This window comes from Ricinus communis, chromosome 8 (assembly GCF_019578655.1).
Source record: "Ricinus communis isolate WT05 ecotype wild-type chromosome 8, ASM1957865v1, whole genome shotgun sequence".
Lineage (NCBI taxonomy): Eukaryota > Viridiplantae > Streptophyta > Magnoliopsida > Malpighiales > Euphorbiaceae > Ricinus > Ricinus communis.
The window spans coordinates 27144982-27167848 of NC_063263.1; the positions used below are offsets into that span (position 1 = coordinate 27144982).

Here is a 22867-nt window from a genome sequence, read left to right on the forward strand (position 1 = left end):
TTTCAAGTCGAATCAGATCTTTCTTGTTTCTTACATCTAGATTGTTTCTTCATATGTCATTTGCATCCGTTTGAAGTTTTCGCTTGTTTGCGATCCTAATTTTATTGAAAGCGTGACTAATTGTTTAATTTTCTTGACTTTTATGCTTTTGCCTCAACTAAGCTTTTTAGATCATAATTCTTGGTGCATTACAAGCATAGTGAAATAACTTGATGTGTGGTTATTGATTCACATAAGAATCCTTGAAAACAAGTCGAGTGGTGTGAGTTTTCGGCCTTGTGTGATCATTCTTGATTGTGCGAAACACGAGTGACCATCCCCATTAATTGAGAGTAAACACGTGAGGGAGTGTTGGTGAGGTCCTTAATTTCCTTCGATTTATTTTTTTTCTTTATTGCATACTAACTCTTATTGCAGCATGTCAAGTGGTTCTAGTGGAGGTAATAATATGCCAACTACTCATGGTATACCCATAGCACAAATGCATGAAAATGAGAGGGTGCAACGAAGCATAAGAAATATGAATGAGCAAATGGAGAGGTTGCAACTTGACATGGCAGCCCAACGAAGGGAAATGGCAACCAATCAACAAGCCATTATGGACCAAATTAATGCACTTGCCCGAGGTCTGGGAAATAGGCTTGATGAAGGAGGGAATGTGCAAGGTAATCATGGGCAGCCAATTGGGGTGAATGAGGATGACTTTGATGAGGGTTTTGAGGAGTATGATAATGCAGCCTATGGTGGGGTTGGTAGAGGCCTGGGTAGAGGAGCTAGGAGATACCAAAATCTTGGTAGAGGTAGAGGGTGAGTTTGGTGGCTATGGGAACTATGATGATGTTGATAGGAACTTAGGTAGTATCAAACTTAGTATTCCTACCTTCTTGGGAAAAACTGATCCGGAGGCATATTTGGAGTGGGAAAAGCGAGTTGACCTTATCTTTGATTGCCATAACTTTCGGGGAGGAGAAAAAGGTGAAATTGGTGGTTACCCAATTTAGTGACTATGCTATAGTTTGGTGGGATCAGTTGGTGGTTAGTAGGAGGAGGAACATGGAAGAGCCTATTGGTAGTTGGATTGCACTCAAAACTATCATGAGAAGGCGTTTTGTACCCACATTACCATAGGGAGTTACATCAAAGACTCCAATCTTTGAGGCAAGGTACAAGGAGTGTTGAGGATTTTTATAAGGAGATGGAAATGCTCATGACTAGGGCTGATTTGGATGAGGATAGAGAAGCTACCATGGCACGATTCATTGGTGGGCTTAATAAGGAGATTGGCCGATAGGGTAGAGTTGCAACATTATGTGGAGCTTGAGGAGTTAGTTCACCTTGCAATTAAGGTGGAAAAGCAACTAAAACCTAGAGGGACAGCAAGGTTTGAATATAAGGGCACTTCGGAGTGGGAGGCCACATTGGTCTAATTCTTGGAAAGGAGGTAAGAAAGGTGATGATAAGGTTATTCCCAATGACAACAAAGGGAAAAGCATTTCAGGCAATAAAGACACATCTAAACCCGAAATTAACAAAGAAAAGAATAGAGACATCAAGTGTTTCAAATGCTTGGGGGCGTGGCCATATTGCTTCACAATGTCCAAACAAGCGGGCAATGGTGGCTAGAGACCATGGGGAGATTGAAACAGCAAGTGAAGAGAGTGATAATGATGATGAGATATCACAATTGGAAGACGGCGATGATTGCATTGAGGGTCCTATGGGAGGTGAGCTCTTGGTGGCTAGCGCCGCACTAAGTGTTCAAATGAAGGAAGATGATACCTTGGAGCGTGAAAGAGACAACATTTTCCACACAAGATGCCATGTACAAGGTAAGACTTGTCTTGTTATTATTGATGGTGGTAGTTGTACAAATGTTGCTAGCACTTTAATGGTTGAAAAATTGGGTTTAAATCTAATTCCACATCCTAGACCTTATAAATTGTTATGGTTAAATAATTGTGGTGAGATCAAAGTGAATAAGCAAGTTGTTGTACCTTTCACAATTGGTAGATATTCGGATGAGGCGCTATGTGATGTAGTGCCAATGCATGCTGGCCATATCTTGTTAGGTAGGCCATGGGAATTTGATACGAGGGTCTTCCATGATGGCTTTCTAAATAGGTACTCATTTGTGAAGGATGGGAGAAAAGTTACTTTGACACCTCTTTCTCCTAAGGAAGTGTATGATGACCAATGTAAGTTGGAAAGAGAGAGGCGTGAGGAATAAAAATAACAAAAGGAACATGAAAACCCAAAGGGTGAGATTCACCCTAAAGAGAAAACAAAGGCAAAGGGTAGTTTTTGGCTAGGGAAAGTGAAGTTAGGCATGCATTTCATTCAAGTCGGATGTTATTTGTTGTTACTTATAAAGATGTATATTTGAACACTACCGAACTTGATCTTTCCTTGCCGAGTGTGTTTGCTAATCTTTTGCAGAATTTGCCGATGTCTTTCCCGAGGAAATGCCAAGTGGATTACCTCCTCAAAGAGGGATAGAACATCAAATAGACTTCATACCCGGGGCTTCCATACCAAATAGACCAGCCTATAGAAGTAATCCGGAGGAGACAAAGGAGCTTCAAAGGCAAGTGGAAGAACTGATGTCAAAGGGGTATGTGCGTGAGAGCTTAAGTCCTTGTGCGGTTCCAGTGATTTTGGTTCCAAAGAAGGATGGCACATGGAGAATGTGTGTGGACTGCCGTGCAATCAATAAAATAACGGTAAAGTATCGTCATCCCATTCCTAGGTTAGATGATATGCTTGATGAGTTGCATGGTGCATGTTTGTTTACTAAGATTGATTTGCGCCCGGTTATTATCAAATTTGCATGAAAACTGGTGATGAGTGGAAAACGGCTTTTAAGACTAAGTATGGTCTATATGAGTGGTTAGTTATGCCGTTTGGGCTTACAAATGCACCTAGTACTTTTATGAGGTTGATGAACCATGTCTTGCGTGAGTGTCTTGGTAAATTTGTGGTTGTGTATTTTGATGATATCTTAGTTTATTCCAAGTCCATTGATGATCATGTCATGCATGTGCGTAGGGTTCTAGACATTCTTAGGGTAGAAAAATTGTATGCCAATTTGAAAAGTGTGCTTTTGCATGGATAAAGTTAATTTCCTTGGTTTTGTTATTAGTTCAAAGGGGCTCCGAGGTTGATGTGGAGAAAGTGAAAGCAATTAGGGAGTGGCCAACACCTAAAAATATTAGCCAAGTTAGGAGTTTTCATGGCTTGGCTAGTTTCTATAGGAGGTTCATTTAGGACTTTAGTAGTATAGCTGCACCTTTGAATGAAATTGTCAAGAAAAATGTTGGGTTTACTTGGGGTGATGCACAAGAACATGCTTTTAATATGCTTAAAGATAAGTTGTGTCGCCTCCTTTGTTGGTTTTACCTAACTTTGACAAAACCTTTGAGATTGAGTGTGATGCTAGTGGCATTGGGATTGGGGCTGTTTTGATGCAAGAAGGCAGACCTATATGCTATTTTAGTGAAAAACTAAATGGAGCAAATTTCTGGTACCCAACCTATGACAAAGAACTCTATGCTTTGGTTCGGGCCATGCAAACATGGCAACACTATTTATGGCCCAAAGAATTTGTCATCCACACGGATCATGAGAGTTTGGAAGCATCTCAAGGGGCAAGACAAACTGAACCGAAGACATGCTAAGTGGATGGAGTTCATTGAGACATTCCCATATGTGATCAAATACAAGAAAGGTAAGGAGAATGTGGTTGCTTTGATGCACTATCTCGAAGGTATGCTTTACTTACTACTCTTGATTCTAAATTCGCCGGGCTTCGAGTTCATAAAAGAGTTGTATGTGAGTGATAATGATTTCAAAGGCATGTTTGCAACTTGTGCTAATGGGGCTGTTTCACTGATTTTTATGTGTTTGAGGGATTTCTTTCAAGAAAAATCGCCTTTGTATTCCTAATTGTTCTTTCGGGGCTGTATTGGTTAGGGAAGCACATGGGGGCGGTTTAATGGGTCATTTTGGGGTGCAAAAGACTTATGATATTCTGATTGAGCATTTTTATTGGCCATGCATGAAACGTGATGTGCATAGAATTTGTGGTCAATGCATTGTGTGTTTGAAAGCTAAGTCCAAACTGCAACCCCATGGGTTATATACACCTTTACCTATTCCCGATGTTCCTTGGACAGATTTGTCTATGGACTTTGTGCTTGGTTTGCCGAGATCTAGGAAAGGTAGAGATAGTATATTTGTTGTTGTGGATAGGTTTAGTAAAATGGCTCACTTTATCCCTTGCCATAAAAGTGATGATGTCATCCATATTGCTGATTTGTTTCTTAGAGAAGTTGTGCGTTTGCATGGAGTACCTAAGACCATTGTTAGTGATAGAGATGTTAAATTTCTAAGTCACTTTTGGCGTGTGCTATGGGGTAAGTTAGGAACTAAATTGCTTTATTCTACTACTTGCCATCCATGCATGATGGACAAACTGAAGTTGTGAATAGGACTTTGATTCAATTGCTTCGTGCTTTGATTTCTAGGAATTTAAAATCTTGGGAGGATTTGTTGCCATATGTTGAATTTGCATATAATAGAGCCGCTCATAGCACTACACACACTTCACCATTTGAAATTGTATATGGTTTTAATCCTTTAACTCCTATTGATTTGATTCCTTTGCCTCTTAACAAGCTTGTTAGTGTTGAAGGTTCTTCTAAGGCAGATTTGGTTAAAAAGCTACACAAACAAGTTAAAGAGAGAATTGAGAAGCAAAATGCAAAAGTGGCCGAGAGGGTTAATAAAGGACGAATTCCAATGGTATTCCAACCCTGGAGATTGGGTTTGGGTGCATTTCGCAAAGAAAGGTTCCCAAATCAAAGAAAGTCTAAACTAAGTCCGAGGGGTGATGGTCCATTTCAAGTCCTTGAGAGGATCAATGACAATGCCTACAAGATTGATTTGAAAGGTGAGTATAATGTGAGTGGTACATTTAATGTAGCTGATTTGAGTCCTTTTGATGTAGGTGATGAACTTGATTCGAGGACGAATCATCCTAAAGAAGGAGGGAATGATATGGACATGGCCAAGCTTAAAGATGGACTTGATGGAGAGGACAACAAGAAAACCAAAGATAAAGCTAAGGATCCATTGAGCATGCTACAAGGCCCAATTACAAGGTCAAGGTCCAAGAAGCTACAAGAAGCCTTAATTGGCTATATGCAAGATCGGGCTAGTCAAGGAAGCCCAATTGGTCATGCTAGGATAGGCCCAAGTAAAGACACATATGAATGGGCTTTATTTAATGTTTTGCAAGTCCAAATACATGAAGACTAATGTGGGCTAATATTTGGGCTGAAATCTCTTCTTTAAGTTCAGAACAATGTTATTGCCTATTTTTCTTATGTGGCAGCTAGGGTTAATAGTTTTACTAGGGTTTATTATGTTAGGTGGCTATAAAAACGCCCCTTAAGTTGTGTTTTGGGAAAGAATTCGAATTTTGATAAAATTATAGTAGTTGTTTCCTTTGCATATTTGCTTGAATTCTTGAATTCTTGTTGAATGCATAAACCACTTATCAAGGAATTGATCTATCCTTGTGGCGTGTTAAGGGTTAGGGTTTAAAGAACTTAGTTTTCTTTAGGTTCTGATCTTGATCAACCATACCTTGCAATCTGATTTAAGCGGTTCTTGGGTTTTGAAACTCAATTTGTTCTTGGGTTTCTAAGATAGTAATTCACGGGTTCATAATCATTAGGGTTCGTGGTTCTAATCCTTGGAGGTTCTTAACACATAAGCTTTGATTTCCTTTGGTTAGGAAATCTTTCCTTCCTCAAGTGCATCCACACCCAATCTCCGGGCTCAAAAATGACTTGCTTCCTCCCTTTGTTGTGTTGCTTTTCATATTGGAGTGTCTTCTTCTCAATGTTTGCACGCACCTTCTCATGCAAAGTCTTAATGAATTCAGCTTTTTGTTTCCCCTCTAAATTAGCTTTGTCCAACGGCAATGGTAGCAAATCTAATGGAGTCAATGGATTGAATCCATACACAACTTCAAAGGGTGAGCAATTTGTTGAACCATGCACACTCCTATTGTTAGCAAATTCCACATGTGGCAAACATTCTTCCCAATTCTTTAAATTTCTTTGGATGACAACCCTCAAAAGTGTTGCAAGTGTCCTATTGACCACCTTTGTTTGTCCATCCGTTTGCGGATGACAAGTTGTAGAATACAAAAGCTTTGTCCCCATCTTTCCCCAAAGAGTCTTCCAAAAATGACTTAGCAATTTGACATCCCTATCACTCACAATGGTCCTTGGCACTCCATGTAGCCTTACAATCTCCTTGAAGAATAGATTGGCAATATGGGTTGCATCATCCGTCTTGTGACATGGAATGAAATGTGCCATTTTGCTAAACCTGTCCACAACAACAAAAATAGAATCTTTCCCTCCCTTGGACCTAGGTAATCCTAAAACAAAGTCCATAGAAATGTCTACCCAAGGTTCATTTGGTATAGGAAGAGGTGTATACAAACCATGAAGCATTGCTTTGGATTTGGCTTGTTTGCAAGTAATGCATTTCTCACAAATTCTCTCAACATCCCTTTTCATGTGTGGCTAAAAGAAATGGTCACCCAACATATCAAAAGTTTTCTTAATCCCAAAATGTCCCACTAAACCTCCACTATGTGCCTCTCTCACAAGTAACTCTCTCAAAGAACTTGGTGGCACACACAATTTGTTTTCCCGAAAAAGAAAACCATCAAACTTATAGAACTTATCAAAACCCCCTTTCTCACATACCCCATAAACATTAGTAAAATCAGGATCATTAGAATAAAGATCTTTTATGTATTCAAATCCTAATAATTTTGCATCAAGTTTAGAGATCAAGGGATACCTTCTTGACAATGCATCGACCACCACATTTGATAGGAAATCATCATCTTAGCAACCACACACCCCAATAACTAATGAGTTATGATCCATATGGAATGCAAGAAAACACCCTTCAATCAAGATGATTCCAAAACCCAAGCATCTCCTCAAGTGAAGTTAGGAAAAACTAGTTCTAACAATGAAACTAGCACTTGAATTCAACTCCAAACGCCATAAACCAAGTATGATTTGATAAGTTATGAATCAAACACAAAATTTTGGTTAGAGAACGCCACAAACTAAAACTAGTTTGATAAGTTCAAAGTTCATGCATATCATCACTATCCCCCTCACTCTCCGACTCAATATCACCATCCCTTAGAATCATAGCTTTCTTATTTAGACATTCCCTAACAATGTGCCCATGACCTAAACACTTAAAACAATTGATTCCCCTAGTTTGGGTTGGTTGATTCTCACCCTTTCCCTTATTACCCTAGTCAATTTTAGGTTTAGTTTCTTCCACTTTTGACTTAGTAAAAGGTTTATCATCCTTTCTCCCCCAAGAATTTTTCCAAGAAGAAGAAGAACCCATATTTGGTTTAGAATCATACCTCTTTCTTTTCAATTGCCTTTCCACTTTCATGGCCAAATTCACCATATCTTCAATCTCCACATAATGTTGCAAATCAACAACATCAGCAATGTTTTTTTTAGCCCTCTCAACAACCCTGCCATGGTAGCTTCACAATCTTCCACCACATTTGCTCTAATCATAGCCTTCTCCATTTCTTTGTGATACTCCTCCACACTCATGGATCCTTGATTTAGAGTTTAATGCAACCAAGGATGCATCTAAGTCAACTAGCATGGATCCACTAGCCTATAGAGGACCAATGACACGAGCGAGGAGTATAAAGTTCAAGCAAGCCTTAAATTCTTACTTGGAGCATGTTTTAAAGATGGCTAATGATGGTGCTTTTAATGAAGATAACAACGCTTTGAAGATAGTGACATTAATTGCTATTAATAAAGCTTAAACTTCTGGTCATGGAACAAGGTCAAGGTCAAAGATCAAGGATCAAAGTCAACAGGTTTTCTTAGGGTTTCTAGAAGCATTGGGCCGCACATTAGGGTTTTTAGAAGCATTGGGCTGCATATTAGGGTTTCTAGAAGCATTGGAGGTCTCACCTAACCCTAGGGCAGCCACCACTTATGCTTAGAGAAGGAGGCAGCCACAAATTAGAAGTCTTTTAGGGTTTGATTCTTTATTGCTTATCTCTTAGTCCTTTTAGGGTTAGAATCATTTCAAGACTCTATAAATAGAGCTATGTATTTCGGCTAAAGCACATAAGATCAATATACATTTCTGAATGAAGTTTTATTTGAGTTGTTAACTCTTATTCCTTAAGGTGAATTTCTTGAGATTATATTAACTTGTTTGATTTAGTTTCACATCTACATGTTTGATCAATCAATTAACTTTTTATTAGTTTCTTGAGTTGTTTGAACATTCTTCATCTAGTTCTATTGCTAAGTTTGTTAGTTGCATAATCAATTGCAAACTTTCAAGTTAGATTTTGGGGCGACAAATTCGAACTTATTGGTAAGGGTGCTTCCTCTTAAACCAAGGCAGATTTCAAAAAAAAAGGAAGGAACGGAAAACTAACCCTAACCATTTATGTTGGGTAGTTCTTAAAGAATTGTGATATGGACATGGCCAAGCTTAAAGATGGACTTGATGGAGAGGACAACAAGAAAACCAAAGATAAAGCTAAGGATCCATTGAGCATGCTACAAGGCCCAATTACAAGGTCAAGGTCCAAGAAGCTACAAGAAGCCTTAATTGGCTATATGCAAGATCGGGCCCAAGTAAAGACACATCTGAATGGGCTTTATTTAATGTTTTGCAAGTCCAAATACATGAAGACTAATGTGGGCTAATATTTGGGCTGAAATCTCTTCTTTAAGTTCAGAACAATGTTATTGCCTATTTTTCTTATCTGGCAGCTAGGGTTAATAGTTTTACTAGGGTTTATTATGTTAGGTGGCTATAAAAACGCCCCTTAAGTTGTGTTTTGGAAAAGAATTCGAATTTTGATAAAATTATAGTAGTTGTTTCCTTTGCATATTTGCTTGAATTCTTGAATTCTTGTTGAATGCATAAACCACTTATCAAGGAATTGATCTATCCTTGTGGGCGTGTTAAGGGTTAGGGTTTAAAGAACTTAGTTTTCTTTAGGTTCCGATCTTGATCAACCATACCTTGCAATCCGATTTAAGCGGTTCTTGGGTTTTGAAACTCAATTTGTTCTTGGGTTTCTAAGATAGTAATTCACGGGTTCATAATCATTAGGGTTCGTGGTTCTAATCCTTGGAGGTTCTTAACATTCGGTATCGGAGCTTTGGCTCTTAAATCAAAGTTATTTATCCCTTTTCTTTAAGTTATTGTTTGTTTTCCTTGAGTTCTTGGAAGTATTCTTGGTATTCTTGAGATCTACATTGTTTAGTTCTTGATTCTTGTAGTTTTTGATTCCGATTCAAAAAAAAAAAAAAAAACGAAACAAGAAAAGAAAAATATCGGATCCGAATTAGCAAAAAAAAAAAGGAATAGGTCTGATTGGTTTGATTGTCTTTGTTAGTGGAAATAACGTATTTGGTGTTGAAATCATTGTTCTTAGGGTGATTACATAGATATTAGGGTTGTTAAAAGGTTTAGGGAGATTTTCACAATCCTACATAAATAAGGATTTGGTGGCTGTTTGGGAAGATTCAAAGGGACATTAAATTCCAATGACCTGAGCCCTATATATACCATCTTATTTGAATTGATTCAGCTCTAAATTCGTTTTTGTCCTTCATTTATTCTCCTCTTTGTGTGTCTTTTGAGTTTGGGCAGATTTGACACATTTAAAGCATAAAGAGGTAACCTTCTTTCTTGATCAACCTTCTTTGTGATTTTTGCTTCCTAAATCTGTTCTTTCTTTTCCTATTTCAAGCTGAACTGCATCTTTCTTGTTTCTTACATCTAGATTGTTTCTTCATATGTCATTTGCATCCGTTTGAAGTTTTCGCTTGTTTGCAGTCCTAATTTTATTGAAAGCGTGACTAATTGTTTTTTTTTCTTGACATTGCGTTTTGCCTCAACTAAGCTTTTTAGATCATAATTCTTGGTGCATTGCAAGCATAGTGAAATAACTTGATGTGTGGTTATTGATTCACATAAGAATCCTTGAAAACAAGCTGAGTGGTGTGAGTTTTCAGCCTTGTGTGATCATTCTTGATTGTGCGAAACACGAGTGACCATCGCCATTAATTGAGAGTAAACACGTGAGGGAGTGTTGGTGAGGTCCTTAATTTCCTTCGATTTATTTTTTTTTATTATTATTGCATACTAACTTTTATTGCAGCATGTCAAGTGGTTCTAGTGGAGGTAATAATGTGCCAACTACCCAAGCAATACCCATGCACAAAATCATGAAAATGAGAGAGTGCAAGGTGATCAACTTGATTCGAGGACGAATCATCCTAAAGAAGGAGGGAATGATATGGACATGGCCAAGCTTAAAGATGGACTTGATGGAGAGGACAACAAGAAAACCAAAGATAAAGCTAAGGATCCATTGAGCATGCTACAAGGCCCAATTACAAGGTCAAGGTCCAAGAAGCTACAAGAAGCCTTAATTGGCTATATGCAAGATCGGGCTAGTCAAGGAAGCCCAATTGGTCATGCTAGGATAGGCCCAAGTAAAGACACATCTGAATGGGCTTTATTTAATGTTTTGCAAGTCCAAATACATGAAGACTAATGTGGGCTAATATTTGGGCTGAAATCTCTTCTTTAAGTTCAGAACAATGTTATTGCCTATTTTTCTTATGTGGCAGCTAGGGTTAATAGTTTTACTAGGGTTTATTATGTTAGGTGGCTATAAAAACGCCCCTTAAGTTGTGTTTTGGAAAAGAATTCGAATTTTGATAAAATTATAGTAGTTGTTTCCTTTGCATATTTGCTTGAATTCTTGAATTCTTGTTGAATGCATAAACCACTTATCAAGGAATTGATCTATCCTTGTGGCGTGTTAAGGGTTAATACCTTGCAATCTGATTTAAGCGGTTCTTGGGTTTTGAAACTCAATTTGTTCTTGGGTTTCTAAGATAGTAATTCACGGGTTCATAATCATTAGGGTTCGTGGTTCTAATCCTTGGAGGTTCTTAACATTTGGTATCAGAGCTTTGGCTCTTAAATCAGGTTATTTATCCCTTTTCTTTAAGTTATTGTTTGTTTTCCTTGAGTTCTTGAAGTATTCTTGGTATTCTTGAGATCTACATTGTTTAGTTCTTGATTCTTGTAGTTTTTGATTCTGATTCAAAAAAAAAAAAAAAAACGAAACAAGAAAAGAAAAATATCAGATCCGAATTAGCAAAAAAAAAAAAGGAATAGGTCTGATTGGTTTGATTGTCTTTGTTAGTGGAAATAACGTATTTGGTGTTGAAATCATTGTTCTTAGGGTGATTACATAGATAAGGATTTGGTGGCTGTTTGGGAAGATTCAAAGGGACATTAAATTCCAATGACCTGAGCCCTATATATACCATCTTATTTGAATTGATTCAGCTCTAAATTCGTTTTTGTCCTTCATTTATTCTCCTCTTTGTGTGTCTTTTGAGTTTGGGCAGATTTGACACATTTAAAGCATAAAGAGGTAACCTTCTTTCTTGATCAACCTTCTTTGTGATTTTTGCTTCCTAAATCCTGTTCTTTCTTTTCCTATTTCAAGTCGAATCGCATCTTTCTTGTTTCTTACATCTAGATTGTTTCTTCATATGTCATTTGCATCCGTTTGAAGTTTTCGCTTGTTTGCAGTCCTAATTTTATTGAAAGCGTGACTAATTGTTTTTTTTTTCTTGACTTTGCGTTTTGCCTCAACTAAGCTTTTTAGATCATAATTCTTGGTGCATTGCAAGCATAGTGAAATAACTTGATGTGTGGTTATTGATTCACATAAGAATCCTTGAAAACAAGCTGAGTGGTGTGAGTTTTCAGCCTTGTGTGATCATTCTTGATTGTGCGAAACACGAGTGACCATCGCCATTAATTGAGAGTAAACACGTGAGGGAGTGTTGGTGAGGTCCTTAATTTCCTTCGATTTATTTTTTTTTATTATTATTGCATACTAACTTTTATTGCAGCATGTCAAGTGGTTCTAGTGGAGGTAATAATGTGCCAACTACCGGCAATACCCGCGGCACAAAATCATGAAAATGAGAGAGTGCAAGGTGATCAACTTGATTCGAGGACGAATCATCCTAAAGAAGGAGGGAATGATATGGACATGGCCAAGCTTAAAGATGGACTTGATGGAGAGGACAACAAGAAAACCAAAGATAAAGCTAAGGATCCATTGAGCATGCTACAAGGCCCAATTACAAGGTCAAGGTCCAAGAAGCTACAAGAAGCCTTAATTGGCTATATGCAAGATCGGGCTAGTCAAGGAAGCCCAATTGGTCATGCTAGGATAGGCCCAAGTAAAGACACATCTGAATGGGCTTTATTTAATGTTTTGCAAGTCCAAATACATGAAGACTAATGTGGGCTAATATTTGGGCTGAAATCTCTTCTTTAAGTTCGAACAATGTTATTGCCTATTTTTCTTATGTGGCAAATTTAGGGTTAATAGTTTTACTAGGGTTTATTATGTTAGGTGGCTATAAAAACGCCCCTTAAGTTGTGTTTTGGAAAGAATTCGAATTTTGATAAAATTATAGTAGTTGTTTCCTTTGCATATTTGCTTGAATTCTTGAATTCTTGTTGAATGCATAAACCACTTATCAAGGAATTGATCTATCCTTGTGGCGTGTTAAGGGTTAATACCTTGCAATCTGATTTAAGCGGTTCTTGGGTTTTGAAACTCAATTTGTTCTTGGGTTTCTAAGATAGTAATTCACGGGTTCATAATCATTAGGGTTCGTGGTTCTAATCCTTGGAGGTTCTTAACATTTGGTATCAGAGCTTTGGCTCTTAAATCAGGTTATTTATCCCTTTTCTTTAAGTTATTGTTTGTTTTCCTTGAGTTCTTGAAGTATTCTTGGTATTCTTGAGATCTACATTGTTTAGTTCTTGATTCTTGTAGTTTTTGATTCTGATTCAAAAAAAAAAAAAAAAACGAAACAAGAAAAGAAAAATATCAGATCCGAATTAGCAAAAAAAAAAAAGGAATAGGTCTGATTGGTTTGATTGTCTTTGTTAGTGGAAATAACGTATTTGGTGTTGAAATCATTGTTCTTAGGGTGATTACATAGATATTAGGGTTGTTAAAAGGTTTAGGGAGATTTTCACAATCCTACATAAATAAGGATTTGGTGGCTGTTTGGGAAGATTCAAAGGGACATTAAATTCCAATGACCTGAGCCCTATATATACCATCTTATTTGAATTGATTCAGCTCTAAATTCGTTTTTGTCCTTCATTTATTCTCCTCTTTGTGTGTCTTTTGAGTTTGGGGCGGATTTGACACATTTAAAGCATAAAGAGGTAACCTTCTTTCTTGATCAACCTTCTTTGTGATTTTTGCTTCCTAAATCCTGTTCTTTCTTTTCCTATTTCAAGTCGAACTGCATCTTTCTTGTTTCTTACATCTAGATTGTTTCTTCATATGTCATTTGCATCCGTTTGAAGTTTTCGCTTGTTTGCGATCCTAATTTTATTGAAAGCGTGACTAATTGTTTTTTTTCTTGACTTCATGCTTTTGCCTCAACTAAGCTTTTTAGATCATAATTCTTGGTGCATTGCAAGCATAGTGAAATAACTTGATGTGTGGTTATTGATTCACATAAGAATCCTTGAAAACAAGGCCGAGTGGTGTGAGTTTTCAGCCTTGTGTGATCATTCTTGATTGTCGCGAAACCACGAGTGACCATCGCCATTAATTGAGAGTAAACACGTGAGGGAGTGTTGGTGAGGTCCTTAATTTCCTTCGATTTATTTTTTTTATTATTATTGCATACTAACTTTTATTGCAGCATGTCAAGTGGTTCTAGTGGAGGTAATAATGTGCCAACTACCAAGCAATACCCGCGACAAAATCATGAAAATGAGAGAGTGCAAGGTGATCAACTTGATTCGAGGACGAATCATCCTAAAGAAGGAGGGAATGATATGGACATGGCCAAGCTTAAAGATGGACTTGATGGAGAGGACAACAAGAAAACCAAAGATAAAGCTAAGGATCCATTGAGCATGCTACAAGGCCCAATTACAAGGTCAAGGTCCAAGAAGCTACAAGAAGCCTTAATTGGCTATATGCAAGATCGGGCTAGTCAAGGAAGCCCAATTGGTCATGCTAGGATAGGCCCAAGTAAAGACACATCTGAATGGGCTTTATTTAATGTTTTGCAAGTCCAAATACATGAAGACTAATGTGGGCTAATATTTGGGCTGAAATCTCTTCTTTAAGTTCAGAACAATGTTATTGCCTATTTTTCTTATGTGGCAGCTAGGGTTAATAGTTTTACTAGGGTTTATTATGTTAGGTGGCTATAAAAACGCTCTGATACCAAATGTTAAGAACCTCCAAGGATTAGAACCACGAACCCTAATGATTATGAACCCATGAATTACTATCTTAGAAACCCAAGAACAAATTGAGTTTCAAAACCCAAGAACCGCTTAAATCAGATTGCAAGGTATGGTTGATCAAGATCAGAACCTAAAGAAAACTAAGTTCTTTAAACCCTAACCCTTAACACGCCACAAGGATAGATCAATTCCTTGATAAGTGGTTTATGCATTCATCAAGAATTCAAGCAAATATGCAAAGGAAACAACTACTATAATTTTATCAAAATTCGAACTTCCAAAACCCTAGTAAAACTATTAACCCTAGCTGCCACATAAGAAAAATAGGCAATAACATTGTTCTGAACTTAAAGAAGAGATTTCAGCCCAAATATTAGCCCACATTAGTCTTCATGTATTTGGACTTGCAAAACATTAAATAAAGCCCATTCAGATGTGTCTTTACTTGGGCCTATCCTAGCATGACCAATTGGGCTTCCTTATTGCCCGATCTTGCATATAGCCAATTAAGGCTTCTTGTAGCTTCTTGGACCTTGACCTTGTAATTGGGCCTTGTAGCATGCTCAATGGATCCTTAGCTTTATCTTTGGTTTTCTTGTTGTCCTCTCCATCAAGTCCATCTTTAAGCTTGGCCATGTCCATATCATTTTGACTCTTGATTGATTCATTCTGCAATTCCTTTTAATTGATTGGAGCTGTTCTTCATTCTTATAATTCTTATTTGGATAATTTTGTTTGTTTTCTCTTAAAAAGCTTTTCTTTTGGGTTAATTGAGTCTTGTTCGATTAGTTGTAAGCTTGTTTTGTTCACACGCTTATAATTCATTTTATTGATTCACGAGTGTACTATTAAACTTCAGAATTAATAAACATTAAGAGGTTGTGAAAAAATTGTTCTTGTGGTTACTAGAACAATTTGATTTAATTTCTATAAGGAATTCAATTCTTTGTGAGTGAAACACGTGAGGGAGTGATCTTTTCTTGTTTTGCCTTTGACTATAAGCAGTCTCTAGAGTATACCACTTGATCACGTCCTTTTTTTTTTGTTTTCTTTCCTAGTCTTCTGGTTTAACCATGTCATCTGAACCATCATTGACTTTGAAAAATTTAGCTTATACATTGAGAGATGTAGTAGAACATAATTTCAAAATCAAAATGACAAATTAACTAGGTTATTGAATGATATGCCTAAAACGTCTAAAGGGGATGGTTCTGATAATGACCAAGAAAGTGAGTCTAAAGGGTCTAGACATAATCTCCAACCCAAAATTGACACTAATTTGGGTAGCATTAAGATGAAAATACCATCTTTTCATGGTAAGAGTGACCCTGAAGTTTATTTGAAGTGGGAAAAGAAGGTTGAAAGGGTTCTTGAATGTCATAACTATAGTGAGTCTAAAAAGGTTAAACTTGTTGTTGTTGAATTTTGTGATTATGCTTCCATTTGGTGGGATCAATTGGTGAGTGGTCGTAGGCGTTATGGGGAACACGAAGTTGGTTCATGGGATGAGGTTAAACGCATTATGCGTAAAAGGTTTGTGCCATCGCACTACCAAAGGGATTTGTACAACAAGTTATAAAATTTAGTACAAGGTAGTAAGAGTGTTGAGGAGTATTGGCAATCTATGGAGATAGCTATAATTAGAGCCAATATAGATGAGGATAGAGAAGCCACAATGGCAAGATTTCTGCATGGTTTGAATCGTGATATTGCTAACATAATTGAATTGCAGCATTATGTAAAGATGGAGGACATGTTGCACATGGCCATAAAGGTGGAAAAGCAATTAAAAACCAAGAGCAGAAGTGCTACCCCTAGCTCAAAATGGAGTAACACATGGAAAGGGAGCAACCAGCCCCCTAACAAGGGTCGTGAGGCATCAAAGGACATCAAGCCAGCCCCTAAATTTGATATTAACACTAAACCAACGATGCACAGTGACCTCAAATCAAAGAAAGTGCAATGCTTCAAGTGTTTGGGGTATGGACATATGTCTTCCCAATGTCCAAACAAGCGAACCATGACAATTTGAGGTGGTGATGTGGTCTTTGAGAGTGATGAAGAATCGGAACCAGGTGAGGAGGATTACCTAGACATGCCTGAGTTGGAAGATTGTGATGATGTGCAATTGGGTGAGGTTAGTAATGTACTTATAACTTTTAGAGCTCTTAATTTACAACCTATTGATGATGATGCTTCATGTTACAATCCTCATGCTGTAAACTCAAGGAGAATATCCTTACTCAAGGCAAGAGAGTTTCTTTAAGCTAAGACCAAAGAGGCACCTCGCCATGGGGGTCTTCCTGCTTCTTCGAAACTCGAATAGCCGAGTTAGTCGAGTTAGCCCTTTTGGATTATATGAAGCGGTCGTGTGCTTGACTAATTCATTGCCATAGGATGAGAAGAGCAGAGAGAAATTAGAAAGCCATGAAGATAAGAGAAATATAAGTGTTTATTCCTTGCACAACTTGGATTACAAGAGAGCGATCCTTCCTTTATATAGGAGGGAAGGGAGATGTCAAGATAAACTTACAAACCACAATATCTTGCCACTGGCAGGTACTATCTTAATGCATGCGTAAAGAGGAATATATTCCTTTTCATAAAGACGAAAACATGTGACAGAAGCCAAAACATGCATGTGACAAAAAGCCAAAATATCTACTTTAAGTACAATAATATAGAGCATCTTCTTAGTGGAGCATCTTTGCTTTTTGTGGAGTGCTTATCGCTCTTCACCAAATCACGCTTATTGGTGGGTCCATGCTCGGTAGTCTTCGTGGTCGTCGACTCAACATGCCATAATTATGGCGGCGTCGTGATGGGATGTGAATGGTATCGAGGATTTTTGAGATATCTCTTGAGACAATAATTGAGAATCACGATGGAGGAGGTTCTTGGTTGCGACCATGGTTCTAGGAAAGTTTGGGTTTAACTCCATTGATGATGTGGCTTCATTTGGATGGTGGATGAAGTTGAAGGTGTTGAAGAAGTAGGAGAAATCAGTGCGTCTTTGATCCGAGGGTCTCCCATGCATCTGATTCTTGGGAATGCTTCATTAGTTGAGTGATTGAGTTCATTCCCCTTATGAAGTAGAGCATGTTTCATAGTGAAAGGCATTTCTTCAAAGCGGCCATGGAAGGTTTTCCAGGGAGTGATGGTTGTTGAGGCAGTGTCTTCTTTATTGTGTTGTTGGTGAAGAAAGAGGATGGTGTGGTAGGTTAAAGCCTGCATCATGTCATGTAGGAGGCTGCTTGATGAACTAACCTTCAGGACGATGTTGCCATGCATAATGATTTTCAAATAACGGCGGGGATGTGACTTATTTTCTTCCCTATGCAAAAACCATAAGGTCCGTAGTAGTGGAAGCTCTATGGGAAGATGATATAGACATGTAAGATACCAAAGGTACTCGGATGTTGAGGGAAATGTCTACATTATGGTAGGAAAAAGTTTCCATGGAAATGAAGCGGAGAAGTCTTCCGGATGAGGAATCACATCTTTATAAAAGGCTAAGATCGTCTGTAAACCCAAAGTTCGAATTCGGGAATGAGCGGGTTGGTGGTTGATCCGGGTGTGTGGTTCGATGGCTAAAGCCGAGCCATAAAGATAAAGAAAGAAGGACTAGAGGGGGATTTGTGAAGGGCTTGGAGAGGCGAGATAAGAAATCGGGGAATGAGGTTCTTGTTGCCTGGATGTGTTGAACTTCAAAATCATATCTTTCAGGCGGAGAAACATTTTATCGGGGAATTTGGCGACCTTTGAACTCCAGGATACGAGGAAAATTGGAGTTGTCCATTCCGACAATGAAATGTCTTGAAGCAAGAAAGAACTCACATTTTTGAATTGCATACTTAGCGAATTTCTTTTATGTTGGAATGATGGTGAAGCTCAGCATCTTTAAAGCATCTGATACATACTTGCATAATGATTCCTTCTTGTTTTGTTCCTGCGAAAGGAGAGCACCCCAAGCAAGGTCACTAGCGCCAGTTTGCGAATCAGCATGCATCATCGGCGAGGGATAGAGAGTGGCGGAGTCTTTTGGGCCAGTGTTTTAGTAGTTTAACGCCCGGTATGGGCTTGGGCCCATGGGCTAGCATCTTTCTTGATTTGTGCAGTTAGAACCTTTGTATGGGCCGCGGCCTTTGGAATAAAGTCTCGAATGTAGTTGATTATGCCCGGAAATTGTTGAACTTGCTTTTTGATAAATTCTCGTCAGGAAAATGCCTCGGTTCTTGGGCCGAATGAGGGCACGCTTCATATTGCCCATTCTTTAATTTCAGGCCAAGAAAATCCATTTCGGATTGCCCAATGTATGATTTCCTTCCGAGAGCATTATACCATAGGAATGAACCAAAGTCATGAAAACAGCTGAAGGAGTTCTTCATGTTCCTTGACAGGATTTAGAAAGAGGAGAATATCATCTATGTAGATGATACAGAGTATCCGAAGTGGCTCAAAAATCCGGATCATTGCCCTTTGAAAATAGAAGGAGCCGTTTTAAGGCCAAAGGGCAGCGGTCCTTGATATTTCGTGCGGAATGCGGCGATCTTGTATCTGTCATTAGGGTGAATGCCTAACTGCCGAACCACGACTTTAAGTCAAACTTTGAGAAGAAAGTCGCTCCTTGAAGAGCGAACTAGTAGGGAAGAGATTTTGAATTGGAAACTTATCATCCTGACAGGAAAATGATTTAAAGGCTTATAGTCAATCCTGAAGCCTTTTCTTTCCCTTAACTTTTCCACATTCGTTTTCCACATAGAATGCTTGACGCCCAGGAGGCCCGGGTTGGTTCAATTAAACCTTGTTGAAGCGTTCTTGACATTCTTGTCTTGCCAAAGCTAAGTCGGAAGGAGACATTCCAGGATGACCGGCTTTGGTTGGATTTATGTCTTCATTTAGCTTGAAAGGAAGGGTAATGAAGAAATTTGGATTTACATGCAGGAGGAGAGGGATGATGGAAACTCAAGTGGGAGTCGAGCGGCATGGCACAAATAATTCCTTTAAATGTGCAAAATCGGATGGGACCTCTGTTATGGAGAATTGATTGGGACTTTGAGTATAAGGTTGAAACTGGCGCTTATACTTAAGTCCACATTGTAAAATTTGAAGTTTCTCCATGACATGATAGGTGTCGAATCCGACAAGAAGATCTCTACCAAATAAGTAAGATCCGATGACATAGATCCATACGATGCGGTCCGGGAAGAGCTGTATTCCAACTTTATTTTTGAGACCATCGTAGTTTGGAATCTTTTCTTGCGTCATTGCCGTGAAATGATAAATTTTCTTTCTCCAAGGCAGGCTGGTGAGCATCTGGATTCAACATGGTACAATGAGAACCGGTGTCCAATAGTGCGATGTAGAACGGGCCTATCATATTTGCCGGGAAGGATGTGAATAGAAACCGGGGGTGTAGGATGGGCCCGGTTGTCTTTGTGGTGATTTCGGAGATTCACGGAAGATGGACTTCCTATGTTTTCCGGAAAACTAGGAATAGATAGTGTTGAGGAAGAAAATTTGAATTTGTCTTGGTGTAGGTATTATGTAGGGATGTGGTTCATCGGGGAATGCGATGGGCTATATCTGCAAGGATGGTTTCCCCGGTGATGGTAAAGGAGATAACCAGTGAAAATTTTCGGAATCCGAATCATGGAATTTGTCTGGAGGTTCAATTTTAACTTGGAGTGTAGGTCCTATAGTTAAGATTGGAGTTTCTTCATCGGAAGAATCTTCATCCCGAGCTGGAATCCCGAGCAAGGAAAGGCAAAAGTGTTTGGGAAGAAGCCATTTCTTCTTCCCGAAAAAGTGATTCAAGATCATGGTCGGATAGATCTTCCGGACATGAATCTTTCAATTGATGAAGAAAACAGCAGTTTGTTTCGGCTTGTTAGGACATTTCTTTGCATAGTGTCCTCTTTGGCCACAGATGTAACACCGTCGATTCACGCTTGTTTGTTGACTTCTTTCCGAACCGGTATCTTTCTTCCCTTTTCCGCTTGTAATGGGAGGATTCCTTGGAATAAGAAGAAAAATGTCTTTTCTTTTTGATCTGCGATCACAGTGTTTCTCTTTGCATTTGATCCGAAGATAGTCCCTGTTGCATAAGTTCTTTAGCAACGCTTCTCCTTTGCAATTTTTTGAATATTTCTGCTGTTCACATCTTGTCGAGTGGCTAGAGTGAATTGCAGATTCCCGAGAGAAATATGAGTGATATCTCTATGAGTCTCTGTCATCATCGTTGAATTGATTTTGCATTTCTTAGCGGAGATGACAAAAGTATATTTGAGATCATCAACATTGGGCCCGTGAGTTCATAATAGAGTTTGGACATATGAACATAGTGGGTTTCTAGATCTTTTCTCTTCATGGAGCGGCATTCTGATCAAAATATTCTTGTTTCCGTTGTCCGAAGATTAAATTGTAATCACCCAAAAATTGTTGGTGAATATGCGCTGAGCTTGAGCAATGAACCAAGTTGAACAAATTGTATCCTTTGATACTCGGATAAATGGGAAAACCATTCTCTTAAGGTGCCGGTAAATCTTGATGTGAATTGATTAGAATTTGCTTGGAGATTGGGTGAGGATTTATCATCCGGAGGTCAAGCCAAGCATTGAATTCTAAGATTTTATTCCTCCATTGAGATGGTGGCACTGTATCTAGAGAAAACCAAGGACCGGAGAGGTTTGGTTTTGGAGGGAGAGAAGTTCTGGAGCGAGAGATTCTCGATCTTCCGTTTCTTCTGCAAAGTCCGGCTCTTAGCAATGTAATACGGTTCTTGTTGTGTGTTCATTAACACATGAGAACCTACAACTGGGATTCAAATTTGTGGATCGGAGGATCTAGTTTCTTGGTCGGGAAGAGTAAGAACTAGATCGTTGAAGTTCGAACTGTAATGATCTGAATCCGAAACATCTGACTCGATGAGGCGGGTTGAAGAAGGAGTTGTATCTTGAATGGCAAACTGTGGCTTTGAAGGTCCTTTGTCTTTTGTAGGCTTTGAAGGTCCTTTGTCTTTTGTAGGTTGGGAGAAAGAAGATGAAGTTTTAGAAGATACCTTTTTCTTTGGCTTGGATGCTCTGGGCAGGATCTGAGCTGTGGCATATTGTTTGAAGGGTATAACGAAGACATAAAAGGATGAGATAAAGATCTCTCTCTATTTCTCTGATACATTGTGCTCCTTGACCTTAGATTTCTCTATCCTTTTGCAGAATAGAATGTGATGGTGAGATGCTAATATCTGTTGCATTTCTTGCTCAAGTTTAAAATGACTGGATGAAAGCTTTGTATGTAGTTGCAAGGCTTCTTATCCGAAAGAAGTAACATGAGCTTCAATAGAACTTGTTTTTCATAGACTTGTGAAAGTCTATTATCAATCTTCTTGAATCGGTTGAACAGCGGCATTATTGGTTTGCCAATTTAAGACTTCTTCTGCGGTGAGAGAGGAGCTAAGGTACTGCAGGGTTGTCTGTATCTTTTGCAATAAAAGGGCGATGCAGGTATCTTTGATTGCTCATTTTCCTTTCTTTCCAAAGGTGGAAAATCTTGAATTCATCATGAAGCAAGGAAGCGGCTACCTACGGAACTTTCTTGGTTCAAAGGAGCAAGAACAAGCAGTGGTGGAGGAGGCACGGTCGAGAGTCCTTCTTCCTTCAAGATCTGGAAGCATCTTTGTAAATAGTCATCTTGATCATGGGTGCATTCTTTTCGGGAGAGTCAGGTCAAGGACTAGCTTTCTTGGGTTGAGAAGGAGCATGGAAGGGATCGGGTTGATCATCATCCTTATCATCTTGGCGTGGGTCGATACAAGCATGTTTCCTTCTCCAAGTTTTGTTTCTTTTAGATTCGGTTTCAAGATCATCAAGATCTTCTTGACAAGCTTGTCCGGGATCACACTTTGAAAGATCACAATCCCGGATAAAGTGTCCATTGATCTTAGAGACATAGACTTCCCACCCATCGATCCGAAACTATGAATGGGAATCTTTTTCTCGTAAGTTCTCCTCCTTTGGTTGGATCATGGAAATAGAATGAGGAGTTGAAGAGGATGTCATTTGTGGAGGACAAATAGGAGACTTTAGCGATCTTGTCAAGTTGCTTGATAAAAATAGGATCCCTGTTTTGTATGCAGTCGAGAGCTTTAGTGCGAGCTTTTCATAGTTTGTAATCCACACGGAAGGGATTAACTTTTCCAACTCTTCACGGGCGGTTGTCCGGGAGTCACGAACTATTGTAGGAGTGAGACCACTATCGGCCAAGATGAAAACCGCATCACCGTTAGAGAGGCCGAGTCTGTAGGTTAATGGCATGGTCTTGTAACTGTAGACTAGGCCCGGTGGTGAAAATGGTGAGATTGTGTCGTAACTTGATCTGCGCTGTGATTTGTACTGTACTTTCAGGGCTTGACCGAGATGAGGATCTTCTAGAG

General features: G+C 38.8%; 1 pseudogene; it reads left to right on the forward strand.

Moving 5' to 3' along the window:
• Positions 1-1471: 1471 nt before the first annotated feature.
• On the forward strand, positions 1472-21533 carry LOC125370962 (annotated as a pseudogene).
• The last annotated feature ends 1334 nt before the right edge of the window (positions 21534-22867 follow it).